Below are 6,678 nucleotides of genomic sequence, written 5' to 3'. Positions count from 1 at the left end.
TAGACTAACAGAATAATCACGATATGGACACGCAAGGGATGAGTGTCTGCAAAAACATTTTTTTCATCCACCATTTTTCATGAAGAATGGCTAGACCAGTTACTTATATCTCCCAATGTGACAATTAACTTATAAATACCATTATCAAGAAGCTACTGCGGATAACTTAAAAAGAATGGTTTGACCAATAGTGTATCCTCAGGTGTGACAATGAACTTATAAGTGTTATTTAAAAAAGAAGTCACTGCCTATAGGTTACTTCACAAGAATATATAACAAAAGCACATGTGTCTGTGTTTTGCAGATACTTTGGGACTTAGCCAGCATAGAAGCCTACCAATCACGGGGTATTCTAAGCAGATAACGGCTACACCATCCACCTTATGAAGTAGCACCCGACGTTAGGAAACGACAGGTAAATGTAGATGCACATAGTATACAAGCATGATTATGTATTTCTTCCTTTTTGAATAAAAAGCCTAAGTTAGAATTCAGGATAATCCTCTTTTTTACAATTAGCCCATTTTTATTGTTTTTATAGGTTGCATACCAATTGTGAATCCATACAACCTTTTGGTCTAAATTGAAAAGACTACAATCTTAGTGAACATCCAGAAAGGAGATAAAGCATTGGACATCCAGGTGATTATTATAGAACCAGTGATTCAAGATAACATGACAGATATTAGTTAACCTTAAGAGTAAGACCTGATTGTTGTATTGTATATTATAGGTGAATGAGAAAAAGGACAAAAGAGGGCAAACAACTCTTGAAGGGGATACAACCAACCCCGAAACGCGTCGAGTACTATACATCAACACTTTCTATAAACAGTATATGTTATAAGGCATTTCTTCACAAAAGTGAGGAACGTGTGTGACTCAAAAATGTGAAAATGTATGTACTGTATGAAATTTTGAAATTATATTAATACAGAAGCTAATAACTCGACTCATTGAAATGCAAATTAGTAGCATGTGATTTTTAGCAAAATTAAATTGATTAGTATTTTTTGACATAATCAGTTTCTAAAGTTGTTTTCTATACATTGTTTTCTAAATAGCTACTATTCAAAGTTTATTTAGTATTGATTGTTTTTACAATTGAAAGGGTGTGCAGGGGACAGGAGAGTTCCACAAAAGTGTGGACATCTTTTGGTTCTACATAAAAATGTCCAGCAGTCTACTTGGGTTGATAGGTTTCCTCCTTCCTTTAGTAATGCCCCTGATGTTCAATGATATGAGTGGAAGAACGCTCTTGTTTTCCTACACCAAAATCCACTTATTTTGTTTAATGGGCTTGGAAGTAGTCACCACTTCTCTTAGCACCTCTTCAGGTTCATAATTGGATTCACACACAGAGGTTTCGATGGATATTGCGCTACCATTCAGAGATGATTTAGAGCTATCAAAGGAGCTTTCCAGGATTTCTTCTTCTATTTTGGGTATTTCCTCCTCCTAAAAGCCAGTTAGTGAGGTTTCCTGATTTAGAGGCCGCCCTATTGGCTCTTCTGGCTGCTTTCTTCCTAGTGCGTGTCCATGAGCGTTTATTATTCAGGGATTTCACTACACCGTCATCTTCACCACTGTCCCCTACTGCCTCATTAATGACCATCTCTTTCTTCCTCCTCCTTTCTCTGTTTGTTAAATGGCATCTTCATTACTCCCATCATTGTCACTACCCAGTAAGATCTCAACTTTCGTTGATTGCACATTGTCAGGTAGGCAGGGGCCATTATCTTTTGAACGTACCTTCACATTTGCGTCCAGCGTTGAAGGGCCAATGCGACCAAACCACTGGCTGTTGGGATTACCCTTTCCCAGACCAGCCAGAAGCACCGCGTTGATTTCTACCTGACATGCAATATTGTGCGATAGTTTTAACAGAATTTTGAGGGCAAAGTTCGTTGCTTCATAATGTGCCTCTTGCTCTTTAGGTTTTTCCCACAAAAAAGTTTCCCATGTTTCCCGCTCATTCCTACAAATGTTAAGGTCTTGACCTTTGATAGAATTAGATGTTACATCATTTAGTCCAGTAAGCAGAGGTGAGCAGGATAGACGTGTAGAGTCAGAGAGAGTCAGAGATTCCCAAGCACAGATTAATCTCCAACACTACTTAGGGCATTAATTGTAGATTTTACAGCTTTCTCAGCTGCCGCTTTTTCTAGGTTGATCATTTGACCTTCCAGGCTGTAGCAGCGGTTAAGGAGTGAGTTATTATCCAATTTGGGCGTTGTACAGGCTGCCTCGTCGACCAGCATCACTGATTCAGCTGCTTCATTGTGTATTTCAATGGGTACTGTGGCGACAGCTGGCCCCACAAAGAAATCAGTGATTTGTTTTGACGAGGAGGAGGCCATATTCAAATCGGCCTCTTCCTGCACCGGCACAAACATTTTGTGCCCCTTTGTTTTAGAGTTAAATTTCTGTTTGTCTCATGATTGCCAAACAGAAACACACCAGCACCTCTTTCCAGTTAACCAATAACACCAATTATTGGTTTTCTTACTTTGACTCAGCCCACCGGGGGAGCCACAGGAACAGGGGCGGCTCAAAGACTTAAATGTCCACAGTCACTGCCCCCGATTACATGTATTCAAAATAGACGCAGGTAAAACCAGTCTTGCCAAACCTGAACTGCAGTTACAGCAGCGATCCGCACTTACTGAGGACGCCTCAAAGACTATCTAACTGCACAGTCGCCTACTAGATTGAGAGTGCAGGTTGCTTTTAACCAGTATAATAGGAGGAAAATACCAGGTTCAACTTTCAACGTTCCAGAATTATCACCAAGTAACAATAAGTTCCTTGTAACGTAGTTCAGAAGTACTTAGTATCAAGACAGCAACCAAACTTCAGAGAACGTTTAGGGGATTGACATATATTATCAATCTTACCAATTGCCAGCAGCGCGTTGCCCACCGCCTACCGCCTGCAGACTGTCCACTTCAGGCTCCACTTCACGGCGAGATTTTGTTGAAAATGTGGGCACAGTTTCTCCTCGGTACGGCAGCAAATAACACGTTGGAACAGCCACTAGACAGCCTTTCCTTCTCACGACCAGGTAGCAGAATCTTGTGCTATTATGCTCCACCTTTTATCCCTGTGGGGAAAGGAAAGGGCCTTCAGGTGTGTGTGATTCGGTTAATTTCTCTTAGAGTGGTACTTGTATTATATGCGATCCCAGAAAAACAATGCAAGTCGTTAGTTCAATCAATAATAACCAATGTGTTTATTTTTACCACTTTAAGAGAAATATAGATTTTCCTTATTGTTTCAGTCACAATAAAGGAACTTGGAGTGCAGACCCCAGTACATATTAGCACCAAAGATTCGCCCCAAGAGAGGAAGTATCAAAAGCCGACAAGGGCTGAAACCTAATACAAAGATGATTTGGTTAATTGCCTGACTCTGCCTGGCCCTTGGGTTGGACATGTCAAGTAAACAGCTTTATAATTAGTCTGTTGTCTTTTACTGTATGGGAAGGTGTTTGTATTTTAAAAGGACAGTGGTAGAGTTTCCAAATATCCTACAGGGTCGGAAGGGAAAAAGGTGTTATATGGAATTATAGTTCTTGTCCTAGGGCAGGGGTGCACAACTGATTTTGACAGAGGGCCGAAAGTACTTTACATGAGAGCTATAGTGGGCCGAAAAGTAACCCCCAACCAAACACTATGCCCCAGGGCCCCCTTACCCCCAACCAAACACTATGCCCCAGGGCCCCCTTACCCCCAACCAAACACTATGCCACAGGGCCCCCTTACCCCCAACCAAACACTATGCCCCATGGCCCCCTCACCCCAACCAAACATTATGCCCCATGGCCCCCTCACCCCCAACCAAACACTATGCCCCATGGCCCCCTCACCCCAACCAAACACTGTCCCATGGCCCCCTCACCCCCAACCATAAAAACACTATGCCCCATATGTCCCTCACCCCCAACCAAACACTATGCCCCATGGCCTCCTCACCCCCAACCAAACACTATGCCCCATGGCCTCCTCACCCCCAACCAAACCCCCACCCCATGGCCCCCTCACCCCCAACCAAACCCCCCAACTCAGCACACACACAAACATGCACCCATACAGACCCGAACCCCCACCCCAGCACACAAACATGCACCCATACAGACCCGAACCCCCCACCCTCCAACTCAGCACACACACAAACATGCACCCATACAGACCCGAACCGCCCACCCCCAAATCAGCACACACACAAACATGCACCCTTAAAGACTCGAACCCCCCCACCCCCCACCCCCAACTCAGCACACACTCAAGCATGCACCCATAGAGACCCGAACCCCCACCCCCCAACTCAGCGCACACACACAAACATGCACCCATACAGACCCGAACCCCCACCCCCAACTCCAAACCCCCCACCCCCAACTCAGCACACACACACTCTCAAGCATGTACCCATACAGACCCGAACCCCCCACCCCCCCAACTCAGCACACACACAAACATGCACCCATACAGACCCGAAACCCCCACCCCCCAACTCGGCACACACACACACAAACATGCACCCATACAGACCCGAACCCCCACCCCCCAACTCGGCACACACACACAAACATGCACCCATACAGACCCGAACCCCCACCCCCCCAACTCGGCACACACACAAACATGCACCCATACAGACCCGAAACCCCCACCCCCCAACTCGGCACACACACACACACACAAACATGCACCCATACAGACCCGAACCCCCACCCCCCACCTCGGCACACACACACACAAACATGCACCCATACAGACCCGAACCCCCCCATCCCACCAACTCGGGACACAAAAAACATTCAAATCAAAACATTCATACACATCCGATACACATCCGACCCCCCCCTCCACCCCCGCATCTCACCATACAAACAAAATACATTCAAATACAAACATTCACACACCCCCCCCACATCTCAACATACACACAAAATACATTCAAATACAAACATTCACACACCCCCCCACATCTCAACATACACACAAAATACATTCAAATACAAACATTCACACCCCCCCCACATCTCAACATACACACAAAATACATTCAAATACAAACATTCATACACATCCGACACACCCCCCACCCCCGCATCTCAACATACACACACAATACATTCAAATACAAACATTCATACACATCCGACACCCACCCCCCCCCCCCCCCGCAACATACACACACAAACATAAAGCTAAACAAACCCGACACACAAACACAAACAGACCACTTACCGGAGACGTGCTGGAAGGCAGGTAAGCGGCAGGTAAACTGGAACGCTGGAATCGTACTACGGCTGGCGTGGTCCAAGGCTGAAATGCCTTCCGGCATCAAGCCTTATGGACCATGCCAGCCATAGTGCTGGCCCTCCATTGGTGCAGCACACACGCATTACGTGGCTCGTAGGAGCGACGTGATGCGTGTGTGTGCTGAGCCAATGAGGGCCAGTGTTTTCACCGGCCCGTAAGACAACAAAGACTTTCCTAATGGAGGGTGGCCGCGGGCCGCCCTCCATTAGGAAAGTCTTTGTGCCTCGCGGGCCGGTCAGAAGGGAATGGCGGGCCGCAACTGGCCCGCGGGCCGTATGTTGTGCACCCATGTCCTAGGGGTTTGAGTAATCTCGGAAGGGTGGTTTTTGTAGGGCTTGTGAAATGAGTAAGAGGATTTATGGGCATGGTAGTTGTTCCGATTCGACTGGGAATTCGGAAAATGATTATCTGAAGGATGGGGTTGATAGGGTTTAGGAAGCAAACTGGATCGTAAACTAAACAGAGGGGATTGTGAATACTGTAGTATTTTGTCTGGAAAGGTTGGGTGTTCGTGAATGAATTATCAGAGTGACATGGAGAAAAATTACCGGGAGTATTCTGGCGGACAACAGAAAAACAGGATTCCCGAGCGAGGTTGTTTCCTACTGTGACGTGTTTGGGCTTTTGATTGGTTTACCAGAGGTGTGTGGCTGGTGCGTCATTGGGAGGAGGGGAGATGGCTGTGGTAGAACCTACAAAGGTTTCAAAGATCTCGTTCTCCTCTCCTGCTTCCTCTGCATAATACAGCATCTCATCTGGGGCTTTTCCCTGAGCATGACCCCGGGCTCCCCTACCCAGGTGATCCTCCCTTGCTCGTCCACCCCCGGGGTTGGATCTGAGACTGCCCGCCCCCTCCTGGCCACCTGAATAAGGGATTCCCGAGGTCTACTTGAGAGAATACCCTCGGGTTTCTCACAGATGTTACGGTGAAGATGCATCCCACCCTTGGGACTCCTCTGCTCCAGTAGTTGGCCAGTGGTGTCCCACCTTGGCATCACAGGGTTCTCATGAGCACTTGCCCATCCGTACTGCTCCTTGGATTTATGGACGTCTCTCACTGCACAATGCGTATGTGCATTTATAGGAGCACTGTGCAAAACCCTTTTGTATAAGTAAAGGAAATGCAGATGCACAAGAATTGTAAAAGATGTCGGTTATTGTCTGGAAGCTTCATAGGTGATAGGGTTATATGTAAATGTTTAGAAGTGATTGCTGGATGGATGTGTGACTGTTTGTAAGCAGGCATTGAGGGAGTGTTACAAAAATAAAATTTAAAAGGGTAGAAGGGCTGTCCTGTGCGATGGTGTGCACGTGCCATCTAGGTCTTTTTGATGATCCATGGCCTGGA

General features: G+C 46.1%; 1 long non-coding RNA gene across 1 annotated transcript; it reads left to right on the top strand.

Moving 5' to 3' along the window:
• The first annotated feature begins 359 nt into the window (after window positions 1-359).
• Window positions 360-823, top strand: LOC138452940 (uncharacterized). The gene is made up of 3 exons (XR_011260328.1): window positions 360-415; window positions 542-642; window positions 734-823. It is a non-coding gene; the product is annotated as an uncharacterized lncRNA (long non-coding RNA).
• Window positions 824-6,678: the final 5,855 nt, after the last annotated feature.

Source organism: Ambystoma mexicanum, chromosome 4p (genome assembly GCF_040938575.1).
Source record: "Ambystoma mexicanum isolate Mex_15411 chromosome 4p, UKY_AmexF1_1, whole genome shotgun sequence".
Lineage (NCBI taxonomy): Eukaryota > Metazoa > Chordata > Amphibia > Caudata > Ambystomatidae > Ambystoma > Ambystoma mexicanum.
Note: the sequence above shows the minus strand (reverse complement) of the source record. Positions and strands in the feature narration are given on the sequence as shown.